The sequence below is a fragment of the Sebastes fasciatus genome, chromosome 8, assembly GCF_043250625.1.
Source record: "Sebastes fasciatus isolate fSebFas1 chromosome 8, fSebFas1.pri, whole genome shotgun sequence".
Classification (NCBI taxonomy): domain Eukaryota; kingdom Metazoa; phylum Chordata; class Actinopteri; order Perciformes; family Sebastidae; genus Sebastes; species Sebastes fasciatus.
The window spans coordinates 19,731,051-19,745,276 of NC_133802.1; positions in this window are offsets into that span (position 1 = coordinate 19,731,051).

Genomic DNA, 14,226 nt, shown 5'->3' on the forward strand with positions numbered 1-14,226 from the left:
ACAATAGAAATGTAATTGCTCCTTTTTGCAGATATACCCCGGTGAATTGGAAGCCATGGATGTTGCTTCATGAATTCAACTGGTTTTGTGTACACAAAAGCTGATGTTTTGACAGTTTGCAGCTGGATGATTTTGTTATAGAGTGCCGTCATCTTGGAAACAGAAAATATATATGCCTGTCTCTAAACAATCATCCAGTGAAGAGTCGTAAGTGGGGCTTTGCATGTGTGTAACAGAAGAGATTATATGGCTGCATAAACTCCACTCTCTTGATCTGAGCAATGGGAAGCCGCGCTGCATGTCAACAATGAAACAAACCTTTTCCAACACTTACGACTAACAATTTATAAAAGCTGAAATTGCAGTTTTCTCCCTCCAGCGCTCTGCTCTCAGTGTATGTGTTTGTGGTAATGTTTGGGACGCAGGAAGTGGCCTGTCAGTCTTGTATAAACACAGCCCTTCCAAAAAAGTGCTGATATAAAGCATCTGGGTGCGGCTACAGCTGTTTGTGTGTACACGGATGTATGAGTGTGTTAGTGGGTGTCTCTCAGGGGTTCATAGTGCTTCATATCGTGGAGGAGAGAGGGTACCGTATATTGCTGAAATAATCAGAGCTGGCAGGGGTTTCAGAGTTGAATCACTGGAGGATCAAATTCGTGCCAAGAAGGTTAAGTCACTGGGTTAAAGTTTCAAACCCTCTTACAAGCTGCACTGCTCTTACACAATGTCACTGCCCAGAGCTTCAGCGCCAACCTCCCCTGCTGGGGCTGGACTTTTTCATCTACCTAAAAGACATTACAAATAATCTTCTCACCACCGGTGGACTCAGGGGGAGTGACCTCACCCCTTTGTGCCCCCATGTTTGAAAGAAACACAGCAAAAGTGCCTTCTTGGATGTTCCTATGATAGATAAAACAGGATAAAGTGCCCCTCTCGGGCGCCCTTCCAGTGGAGAAAACAAGATAAAGCGCATTTTTAGGGTGCCCTTCCAGTAGAGAAAATGGTATAAAGTGCCCTCTTGGATGCCCCAATGGTAGATAAAACATGATAAAGTGCCTTCTAGTGTGCCCTTCCAGTGGATAAAACAAGATAAAGAGCCCTCTAGGGTAACTTTCCAGTGGAAATAACAAAATAGAGTGCCCTCTTGGATGCCCCTATGACAGATAAAACATGATAACGTGTTCCCTAGGGTGCTCTTCCAGTGGAGAAAGCATGATAAAGTGCCTTGTAGGGTGCCCTTCCAGTGGAGAAAACTAGATAAAGAACCCTCTTGGGTGCCCTTCCAGTGGAAATAACAAAATAGAGTGCCCTCTTGGATGCCCTTAAAACATGATGAAGTACCTCTAGGGTGCCCTTCCAGTGGAGAAAACAAGATAAAGTGCCCTTTAGGATGCCCTTCCAGTAGAGAAATGGTATAAAGTGCCCTCTTGGATGCCCCTATGGCAGATAAAACATGATAAAGTGCCCTCTAGGTTGCCCTTCCAGTGGAGAAAATGAGATGCAGCGCACTAATGGGTGCAATTAAATGGAGAAAACGTAATGCAGTGACCTCTAGGGTGCCCTACATGTTAGAAAACTTTCTGCTCGCTGGTGCCCCACCACATGCAGCTGGTGCCCATTTTATTTTTTTTGCCCCTGCCCCTCAGACAGCCTGAGTCCACCACTGCTTCTCACATCGATCTTTACAGAGCGACAACATTTCTGCAGCCTGTCTGAAATAACAGGCTTGTAGGACGGGGAAACTAATAGCATGAGGTTTGAAGGAGAGGGTGAACTGGGGATAAGAGGATGATAATGGGAGGAGGAAAAGACGAAGCAATGAGGCAGACGAGATTGAGGGGAAGAGATTGGACATTGGGGGAGGAGGAGGGGAGGTGGGTGTCTGGAGAAGAATGAATGTTTCTGTTCGCGGGCCGTTTATCAAATCAGTAGGGAGTAGAATTTGCTGAGGAATGCCACATGTTGCAATGTAGACTTGATCAATGACGTGCTGTGAGGGCTGAGAGATACGCTCGCTGTGGATGCTTTTCTTGTGTTTTTTTTTTTTTACAATTCTGGATGATTTCATAAAGTCTTAACATGCACACAGACACGGATACTTCTACACACAAAGAGCTCAGATCTCTGGACAAATAAACCAGTTTTACCCAAGGACAGGATATGGTCTCTAGGAGGGGGTACACGCCATTTCCTGCCCACCTCCGCACTCCTGCTGTCCCCCTTCAATGGTGTGCGTGTTTGTGTGTGTTATGTGGCTGGTGCTGTGTTTCCTCCTAAAACACAGACCCTCTCTGTCCCACAGGGTCAGAGGGTAGAGGATGAGCCATAAAGGGACAGGAGGGTAAACAGATGAGATGTGTTGTGTGGAACAGAGGTTTCCAACCTTGTGACATCCAGAGCTGCGTACATGCAGGTTTCCGCATTGCACCCAGATAGTTAAGGGACAATTGAACTACACTGTTGAGTTATATTCACTTACATGAGAAAGTAAAGGCAATATGGATAAAGTCTTCTATCAAGAAGGTGACTATTCCAGTTAATTAAATACCTCCAAGGTAATTATATTGATGCAAAAAACAGTGAATCGAATTATCCCACAAAGCAAACTTGCTGAGGGTTTATGAAGGAATCTGAAAACGGTTTAATCTTTTACTTGTAAAGGAGTATTTGTCCACGTTTGTATTGCTATTTCTTAATTTCTTTCTTGAAGCGGACATATCATGAAAACCTACATTTTTCAGTGCTTGTGCACATACAGTACATTTGGGTATCTCGAGTGCCTACCACACTGTATAAGAAGAGGACGTAGTCACCACAACGTCACCCATTGGTTTTTGGAGTGCCGTTTTGAAGCCTCGAGTTCTGCATTTTGGGCGTCGCAATCTTGTTTTTTTGCAACCAGAAGTGACACGAAAGGGTGGAGCTAAATACGACCAAACCCCGAATAAGAAATTTTTAAGCGACCAAAAAAGATTTCAATTAACTTTCATGAACTAAAAACACACTGTGAAAGGGTTAAAGTTGTAAGACGAAAACACGGACAACTCCCAGAGCGGACAACGCCGTGGTAGCAACCTGTCAATCACAAGGTAGCCATGTCCTTAATCATATCCTGATTTATGGTCTATTTGACTCTTAATGGGACCATAATTTATTAAATGAACATCACGCTGTATTGAAGAAGACTTGAAACTAGCGATTGAGACCATAAACTCATATTTACAATGTTTACTGAGGTAATAAATCAAGTGAGAATTAGGGTCATTTTCTCATAGACTTCTATACAATCAGACTTCTTTTTGCAACCAGAGGAGTCGCCCCCTGCTGGCTATTAGAAAGAATGCAAGTTTAAGGTACTTCCGCATTGGCTCCACTTTTCAGACCCGGAGTTGCACATGCAGGCTCATTAGAATATATCACCCACAGCTTTAGAACTACCTTTGCAAAGGTGCACCATATTTTTACTTGCAAGCCAATCAGAGCAGACTGGGCTTTTTTTTGGGAGGGGGGGCTTAAAGAGACATGCACTAAAACGGAGCGTTTCAGACAGACGGTGAATACAGGTATATTCAGTCAGACAGTATGAGAAAAATAATGTGTTTTTTGAACATTAAAACATGTAAGAATGTTCTAGTATTAACCCAAAATATAAGTACGGACCAGGAAATGAGCATGATATGTCCCCTTTAATGAAGTCCAGTGTCACACTTAACCATACACATGGATGACAAATAGAGGCGCTCCATGTCACAGTGACCTCGGGTTGAATATCACGCATCTCTGAGTCTGATCTTGGAGGCTCCTGCCATCTGGTACAATTATACTTTATCTGATTGATGCTATCTAATGCAACTGCAAAAGGAGACAGCATGGTTTACTGTGTGGTGGTGGTACACTGGAGGAGACATGTGAAGTTGTTATTTTATCAATACTTTAGCTGTTAGTTCCACATGTTGTTTCAGCAGTGGGAGGTTAAAAGTTGTTCTATACTTTACAGATCCCCTGTTCCAGTAGTGTGACCTCACAGCTCACATTTGTTGCACGGAGCAAAGTGATTGTGGTTGCATCAGTGGTAATGTGACCGTGGCTTAACACACTTCATTTCACTGATTAGCACACCTTCACTCAGAGAAAGAGAGAGAGGGGTAGGGGTGGGGGTTGAGTCAGTGAAATACGTGGATTGCTTGGAAGGAAACCCTTTGGGCTTTGACTTACTGAGAGCTGTTGGTTAATAAGGAAATCAGTGAGTGATGTCCTGCACATTCAGAAATGTAAGTGGCATCCACTGTGATTTCTTTCAATTGTGAGCCAACCAGGCTTAAATGCGGTGCAAGAAAAGGATCGCCGGGGTCGAATGTGCACACACCACACACCGAGTGAGCGAGGCAGTGGCCAGCAAGTCATGACATGAGAGAGGGCTGACAGAGAGAAGGATATGTGGAGAGTTACTGGGGGTATGTTGGTAAGAAAGCAGGTGTCTGAATAGATATAAAAGAATGTGTGACATGGTGAATTATAATAATATGAGGGCAGCGTGCGGTCGTGTTTTGCTTGGACCTTCTAAATGAGTCCGTGTTGCACTTGGCAGCTGAGAACAGAAATATTATTTTTCTTCTTCTCTTTCAGTCATCCCTCTCTCTTCTCTCGCCTCATGTTGTGTCATTATTCTCTCCCTCTTATTTACCACAGGTATTCAGGTATTTGCCCCCAGGGTTCTGCTGGTGGTGCTGAGAGGTGCAAGGTGCACTTTTGTCCTCCTGTCAGGGCCTGTGTGGGCCCAGGGGGGCGCCAGCCGAAGGACCGGGACAGTTCTATTGTCCCGACGCATTCCAGTCAATGAAGGATATAGCAGGGAGCGAGGGAGGGGTGTTGGGTAAGGGGGCCAAGACGGGTGGAGATCAGTCTTTGAGTTGGGGATCTAGAGTGTGTGTGTGTGACTGCAGAGAGCACAGATTGCCTCCCCTCTCCTCCCGTCTTGTCCCGTCCTGTCCTGTCCCTTGAGGAGCCGCGGGGCAGGCGAGTGCACCTGCCTGAAATCCACACCCCAGGGCCAGACGCCTATCTCCCCCATCTCCAAGGTTTTACAGAAACACCGCATGTGCCACACACACTGGTGTCCAATTACACTCTTTTTTAAAAAAGGAGAGGGACGTGAAGTTGTATCGTACTCTACATCTCAGAAATTTGAATTTAAAATCCAATCAGTCGGGATTAATGCAGATGTGGAGCAGATTGAATGTCCAAACTGTATTTGCTGTGCTGTTTGTTACATTAAAGGGGAAACTCCACTGATTTTATACGTGAAAGTCCATTTAAAGGTCTTGGGAGTATACTGCATATGTAAAAAAAAAAAGTAGGATAAAGCCTTTTGTGGCTGAAGAGGGAGATGAGTGAAATCTGATAAATGGTTGGAAGACAACAAGTTTGAAAATGAAAAATATCTGAGGGTGTGGAGGAAGAAGAATGCATGGATAAAAAAAGACAACAAAAACAACAGTGTTGCAGGAATGAGGCCTAAAACCCTGAAATGAATTAGCATTTTAGCACTTCTGGTTCTCTCGTCTGGAAGTCAACGGGGTTTTTTTTTGTTTTTGAGTTAGATACTTCAAGAAATACCCCACTCGTGAATTTTGAACTTATTTTCTACAATAATCCAAAAACCCAGTGGAAGAATCCCATTTTGTGGAGGGAACCCAGGGTGATGCTAACTTCCTGGCTGGCCTACAAAAACACGTCATCCCTGCATCCCTGCATCCCTGCAGCACTCCATTTCAATCCTTTTACTTTGAAACTGTCCATCGTGAGACTAACAGTGTTAAAGAAGTGCTTGGAGTATTCTTAATGTGTTGCTGAAATAGAGAGTTTCAACGAACAACCAAGAGCCTTGAAACAAACTCATCTGGACACAAATGCAGCTTGTAGTCTCATACAATCCTTAAACAAATCCTTTCTAAGTTAAACCACAAAGTCAGCTAACAGTTCACTATATGCTCCCTTTTTCTACAGAACAACAAGCCACATGATCCACAGGGAGCATGGAGACACCTAAGCCACCGTGCATGGAGAACAATAATTAATCACATCCATTTCTCTCCGTCACACACACTTTTTCACGGTAACCAAAATCTCCACGGAGAGCCTTGTATTGCATGTCTACACCTCAATGTCCCCTCATCTCTCACATAATGATGATCACGCTAATCGGCTACAGAGTTGAGCATGTTTTTCTTCGGCATTACAAGAATCGACTCACGGAGAGCAGATCCACATTGCACGAGAGGCTGGTTGGTTTAACGTTGCATGTCAGAACACATGGTCAGGCTGATGTGCATGCTTGTGTGTGTGTGTAACTAGACCCTCTTGTGCGAGTAGGGACAGGTGTGTCACCACCTGACCACACCCCCGGGCCACACGGCACCTCCTGTTCCTAACACCTGTCCTCTTCGTGTGCAAAGACCTGTATACCCCTCCTCTCCCTCGGTCACACACACACTGACTGAGGTTTGTCTGGGAGGAAGGCAGGTTGCTGGGCTGTGACGGAGCCAGGGGGATCAGGTCAGGTGGTCTGGTAGCCAGTTTGTCTTCACAGCTGTCCCCCTGAAACTAAAACTCCATCGAGGTGTCCGCTTCAAAACTTCATGTCTGTCCTACAACATGGTGTCATCTCTGCTCACACGGTGACATCGCTGCAAGCTGTCGGACAGCCGCTTCAGACCATTACATCCCCGTGGCAACAGATGGGAACGAAGCAAAACACATCTTCTCTCTTTGTCCGACAACAAGAGTTTTATCTTCTTATTTCTGAAGTCATTGTTATGGATTGTGATGAGGATTTTACTCACCAATCTCACTGCTAGTGCTAGTGAGCAGAACAAATGTTAAGATTTCACAAAATATATCTCTGTAACAATGTGATTGACACGTTTATAATAGCTGTAGATAGATGCACTTATTACTTAATTCACTTATTATGTGATTGTGAATTTTTGCTCAACTTCCACTTGAAAAGATAGTTAATTGAATTCTTATTAGGGGAATTCTACATACAATTCAACTCATACTGTCCAAAATCTCCTCCAAATTATCTCTTAACAGCAATTATTTCAAAGTAATCACCAGCTAAAAGGGCCAAGAGTATCTGAAACACATGGAAACACCAAATATCACATGAAGTTAGGGCTGCATGATTTAAAAAAAAAGAAAAATTGAATTGCGATTATTTTTGACTGATATTGCAATTAAAATATGATTTTAAATGATTATGGTGTGATTTTTTGCTGGGATCTGTACCAAACAAAGATGTTTTCTTAAGTCTGTAGAATATGTGAAGGTCAGGAAATCTCTGCAGCACCACAATAATTAATTTCAAATGTTCTTTTGACACACATTTCACCTTTAACAAGTATTGCGATTATAACAAATATGATGCGATTTGAAAATTGCAGTAGGCCATATTGCGATTTTGCTAAAATTTCCAATAATTGTGCAGCACTACATTATCTTATTTCATTATATATGCTTCGTCATGTTTATGTAATATTTTGGTTGTATTTATTGTGTCTATTTTACATTTTGTAACTCCTCTACCTTTATCAAAGTTGCAATGACTAATTGTTTAAAGATTTAAAAAATAAAATAATAATAATAATAATGATACAATTATTTCACAAACTCTCTGTTGTACACTATCACACTGTACCACACTGTACTGTATATTAAAAATTAGGTTGTTTTTTTTAGAGGAATTACATCCGCAATTAACGCTTCAAGCAAAAAATACAAAGGAAGTCCATAATGGGCACAAAAACTTTACACACATGCACATATACATACAAATACACGCACACGCATACACAAATAATAATACTTACTATACTATAAAGGTCTATATATCGACATTCAGATCACTTTACTTGTTTCTTTTTTAAAAAATTATTTCTGAATATCTCCAAAAATCAAAATTCATGAGAAAATGCCAAATTTTGTAAAATTCCTGGGGCTTCCCTTTAATGTTATAATAAGCCTTATTAAGCGTCAAATAATTTATTATACGCAAATAATTCTAACATAAACATTACAACATGGCAGGTGTGACATTTTTGATTTAGTTCCAACAAATGAGGTAATTACGTCTAAACAGAGGGTTTGTTTATAACCTGTGATCATATGACCGACGGCGCTGCTCGGCCTGTTGGACTCCTTCTTAGTGATGTCACTGCGTCCTCACATCTTAAAGTGGCAGTAGGCAGTATATTTTTGGCATCATTGGGCAAAAATCCCATAATAACCTTTCAGCATATTGTAATTCAAGTGTTCTGAGAGAAAACTAGACTTCTGCACCTCCTCATGACTCTTTTTTCAGACTTTAGAAAATCTAGCCCGTGATGGGAGACTTTGACCAATCACAGGTCATTTCAGAGAGAGAGTGTTCCTATTGGCAGATTTTGCAATGTCGGACGCGTCACAAACTTTCTCATTTTAGAGCTGAACAGTAGACCACAAGATGATTCTGAAAACATTTGAGGCAAGAAATAGGCATTACAGTAACAGAATATTGATTCATATTTGATCAGCGCTGCCTAGTTTGAAAGTTTGGTCGGAGTTCGCGAGTGATTGACAGCTGGCTCTCATAGACAGCAGATGGATAGCAGACCTCAGATCCGCTCTTACTGCTTGTTTTCCTCCTGTCTGTGAAATCTTGCAGATGCCGTTAGGAGCACCGGAGGACACAGAGGCACATGATTTTTTTCAGGTTACCTGTTTCATGTACTACTGTCGGGATATAGCAACTGTTTTATAAAAATAACTTTTTTTTTTAATCATATTTGCTCCAATCTCACCTACTTCAGTTTTAACTGAGGTTGTTGAGTAAAATTTGATGATAACTGGTAAAAAATGATGGCCAGAACAATGAAAAAATATTTTTCCTTCTGGTATTTGTGTGTGTGTGTGTGTGTGTGTGTGTGTGTGTGTGTGTGTGTGTGTGTGTGTGTGTGTGTGTGTGTGTGTGTGTGTGTGTGTGCGTGTGTGTGTGTGTGTATGTGAGAGAGAGAGAGGGAAAGGGAGGGAGAGGTCAAAGCAGCCTGAAGGCCATTGTAAATTCCTCGCTGGCTCAACCAAAGACATTCTTCTCTGTTGTTTTTCTTTCTAATCTCTATGCTCAGATTACCAGCTAGAGGGCCCGACCAGATGAGAGGAGTACAGGGTGGCATGCATGCACGCACATGTGCCCAAACATGCACAAACACACACATACACCAGCTTTACAGACGTGCAACATCTATTGAAAAACACTGTGCTGTGGATGCTATACAGAGCATACATGGCAGATATCACTTCCACCTGGTACGTCTGAATAGATTGAAGGTGAATCTGGTGTCACACAAATGAAATAAAAACACACCAACACACTGAAGTCATTACCTGAGAGCTTGTTTTTTTGAGACCCAAAGAAAACAACCCCCTGTGGAGAATACTGAGCGGATTCCCACATGACAGCCACCCAAAAACACACACACACAAACACAGTATTTGAAACCAGAATCTTCACTTAAAGCCTTTCCAGATGTGCCCAAATCAGTTTCACTGGACTGATACCACGCAGTTAACGTTCTCATTTGCAGAATTATCAAAGTAGTGTTGCCATGGTGTAAAATGTGAGCATGCAGAGGTACAGTGGACAGAAAGTCAATTTCATACCAAAATATTTCACTTTATAACGTCATCATTGTGAATATACAGTACTTTATTAAAGATAATCAGAGATCAAGCTTGGTATGAATACCAAGCACAAATGATCATGTATAAGGAGAGGTGGTCACTTGATGAGTGAAACAGACATGTTTAATGGGTTCCCTGAAGGCTTTTTGTTTGTTATGTGATTTAGGTGAGACCACTGTATGTTTTATTGCTCATTAAATGATGATATTAAGTGCCACACTTCAGTGCTGACTTCTAGTGGTTGGATGATCATTAAAGATTTGAGTCGTGTTTTAGGGAGGGAGCCTTTTTTGTTCGCAGTATAATGTATTTATTAGGCCTAACGTATGTTCGTCTTATAAATCCATGTAGCCTGGGCTACTAATAAACTAAATAAACAACTACTTGGTTATTGCTCATTGTCAGTTTCACGTACTGGTTGAAATTTCATTCAACCAACCGGCAACCTCCAGTGCTGAGAAATGAAGCCAATGCGGAAGCCAAAACCAAAACCTGCAGTTTTTCAAACGGCCACTTGAGGCTCTAAAAGCGAGTCAATCGTCAATCCCCATAGAGCCCCATGTTAAAATGCCAAACTGTACAACAGAAATAAACATGTTTTGGTATCTATAGCTAATTTCCCCGTTCATGACAACTGCACGGGGGGTGAATTTATGGGGGGCATAATGAGGACGTGGCCACTTTGAGTGTTAGGTGGGTGACGTTTCAAGTCGCTAGCTGCTAGCTGTCTGCTTTGCAGCGTCACACGGCCCGCCTCAGCTCCACTGACGATCCACCTCTTTGCCCATTTTTGGATTAGCCGGGAGTTAGGCTGTGTCGTCACTGCTAAAATGTCTAGAAGGTAACCTCCAAATGGCAAAAACTTGCAAAAACTTGCGAGAATCACTGCCTGACGACCTATCCTAACCTTAACCATTCATTTTACTATCACATTATCAGTACTCAGACCTTCATCAAACTGCTCATCAGGGTGTGCACTAATGCTCATTCACACACACACATTCATTCATACACTGACGGTACAACCTTCAGGAGCAATTTGGGGTTCAGTATTTTTGCCCAAGGACATTTCGACATGTGGAAAATCATGTGTTTCCAAAATATAATACATAATTCAATGGGATTTTAAATGGTTTATTTTGCTTAAGAAGGACAAACATTTTCTCAACCCATAAAGGAACGTGTAAATCCTTCAAAATTCACAATCCCCCAATTTCTAGATATGTGATTTTCAAGGGACAGTGACTCTCTTCTGTGGAGTAAATTTTCCACTCATGCACCCACACCCACACCCACAGATCCCAAACAGCTGGGTAAATCTTGATCCCTGTCATGGTGACAACAGGCAGGGGGCCGAGGGCCGAGGGCTTAGTTTGGGCCCAGTGAGGTGCTCCACCAGGGGGCCTTCAGTCAGACCAGAATCAAATCACTAGAGGTCTCTGTTAATGTAACAGGTTGCGTTTCATTTCGTTTTGACCCTTCTGTAACATTTTCTTAAATAAAAGCAATTACAGGGTGCTCTCATGTATACTCCCACTCCTGCCTTTCTGTCCCTTCCCCCTCTTTGGCCAAAGCTGCAGAGCTAAACGACACACAACTAATCAACCCCAAAGTAACACCTTACATCAAGGGAAAGCAGGGACAGACTGAGGGGAGATAAAGTAGTTAATTACCCACAACTCAACTCAGACCCCCACCTTTAGCTCAGGTCTGGCTATAAGCTGAACCAGCGTGAGTCCTCACACTTCAACAGGTGTGGGGAGAAGAAAGAGGGAACATTTAGTGAATGATGAAAAGAAACAAGAAAAAAAGGGAGTCTGCGCACCTGTTTTGGACTGCCATGCCTTCCTTTTTTGCGGGCCGGGGCTTGCACTGCCCCGCCCAAAACAACACAGTCAGGTCTCACTGCCGGTTCAGCTATGTGAAATACTTCTGGGTCAATTTACAGAGGTTAGATGTAAACAGGAATGGGAAAAAGATTCAAGACGGACTAGTAATTATGGTCAGTAATTACTGATGGTTAAGGCAGTGAATCAAACTTAGGCCACAGAGGCTCTGGTTTCATGCATGAAGTAGAGTTATGTGTAGGCAAACTCAATCAAGATCACTGCTGCAGAGGTGGGTCATTGTAGATTCAGTGCTGGTTAGCAACATTTGGCAGCTCTGAAATTGTCGGACAATCAGCAGTTTATGATTTCAGAGATAAATGAAAGAGGCCAAAAAATTTGTGACCAAAATACAGGTGTATCCATCAAAAGAAGTTCTGATTGGTCACTAGTATGCACTCATCAAATTCTCATTCTTTTTGCTAAGTTTGTGGATTTTCTCTCATGGCATGATGCATTTTCTTTGTAAACAGATTAGGGCTGCAACTAACAATTATTTTCATTGTCAATTAATCTGTTAATTATTTCCTTGATTAATTGATTAGTTGTTTGGTCTATAAAATGTCAGAAAATGGTGAAACATATTGATCAGTGTTTCCCAAAGCTCAAGATGACGTCCTCAAATGTCTTGTTTAGTCCACAACACAAAGATATTCAATTTACTGTCAAGAGGAGTACAAACACCAGAAAATATTCACATTTAAGGAGCTGGAATCAGAAAATTTAGACCGATTAATTGATTTTCAAATTAGTTAAAATTGATTAATCATTACAGCTCTAGATTAATTGAATTATAAATTAACACTTTGTACAAGGGCTTGAAGCAAATTCAATATTATTATTTATGGACTTTGAGTGTTTTTCGTGAAGATATGAGCATATTATGTTATATTTTTTTGCAAAATTCTGCCATCTAAATGAAAATTTCCAAGCAAATTGTGGCAAAAAATGAACAAATTAGTTATTAAATGTTTTGTTTTGCACATATGAAGAGTTTTTGAAGTAATTCTCACATTATTCTCCACAGCCAAGCACACACAGCCTGATCATCGGATCTGCAAGGGACCACAGTAAAAGGCGCATCAGGGGTCTGGACGTTCCTTGCACCACTTCTTGAAGCCCCCCATCTCAAATCTAACACAACACACACACTCACACCTTAACAGCATGCCTACAGAGCTCACTGTGGCTCATTAACCTCCTGGTAGGGGGGATGGGGGTCAGGGGCATCAAAGTGGCAGGATCACTGCAGACTGGCCAAGCAATCCTACCATGGGGGTCTGGAGCCGCAGCGTCTCACCCCCTAATGAGAGGCCATGACATGCACACATCCACCCACAGTTTGACCCCTCAGGACCAGCTGGAAAAGAGAGTCTGACATGCCTGTCCCAACCCTCCTCCTCCTCCCTCCCTCCCACCACTCGCCCCCTCCATTCCTCTCCCAAACTCCACAAATTCCAGCCACAGAGCAGCAGCTCACAGTCACCACGGGCCGGGTCACGTCTCACCTCCCAAGTACACCTAAATCCAGAGGGGGAACGTCGGGGGAGGAGAAAAATGATGATGAAAGATGTCCTTAAAGTCAGGAAGCACACTTGTTTTGATTTCCTAAAATTGTAGCTTTAAATTGCTTGTTTTGTCCAACCAACTATCCAAAATGCCTGAATAAGGCAAAAGTGAGTATGGCTCACATACCCCCGCTCACTGCTTGACCCCTGTTAAAGTAGGGCTAAAGGTTTTGCCCTTTGGGAAAATTTCAGAACTTTTGGGCACCCTGGACTTCTAACCACCAAAAGGCACAACTAGACCACACTGTCAACCATTGTACTAAATTTCCTAAGTTAAATAGTTTTAGAGTTCTGCTCTGGAAACAATAGTGTGACACGTGAACGGACGGAAGGACGGACTCGCGGAGCGCTATATGCCCCCGACTACGTTGTCGCAGGGATATAATTATCAATCAACTATCAAACACGACAACAAATGGCTGCAAATCCTCATAATCGAGAACCTGAGTATGTTTGGTGCTTTGGCTTGAAAGATGTCTTAAATGAGTACTTGATTCAGAATAGTTGCTGATTCATTTTCTGTCTGTGTCTAAATTATTATTTTTTTGGACGTCGCAATCTTGGTACTTGTCCGTCACCATTGCCCTCTTGGTTTTTGGCCGTCACCATCTTGTTTTTTGGCCAAGCTAAGTAAAACCCAACACTGAACAAGACATTTTTAGTCAACCAAAATGTTACAATTAACTTTCATGTAGTGAAAACACACTGTGGAAGAGTTAAAGTTGTAAGACGAAAACACGTACAACTCCCAGACCGGACAACGTCGTGGTAGCAACCTGTCAATCACAAGGTAGCCACGCCCTAAAGCATACCCTGCTTTATGGTCTATTTGACTCTAAATGGGACCATAATTTACTAAATGAACATCACGCTGTATTGAAGAAGACTTGAAACTAGCGATTGAGACCATAAACTCATGTTTACAATGTTTACTGAGGTAATAAATCAAGTGAGAAGTAGGGTCATTTTCTCATAGACTTCTATACAATCAGACTTCTTTTTGCAACCAGAGGAGTCGCCCCCTGCTGGCTATTAGAAAGAATGCAAGTTTA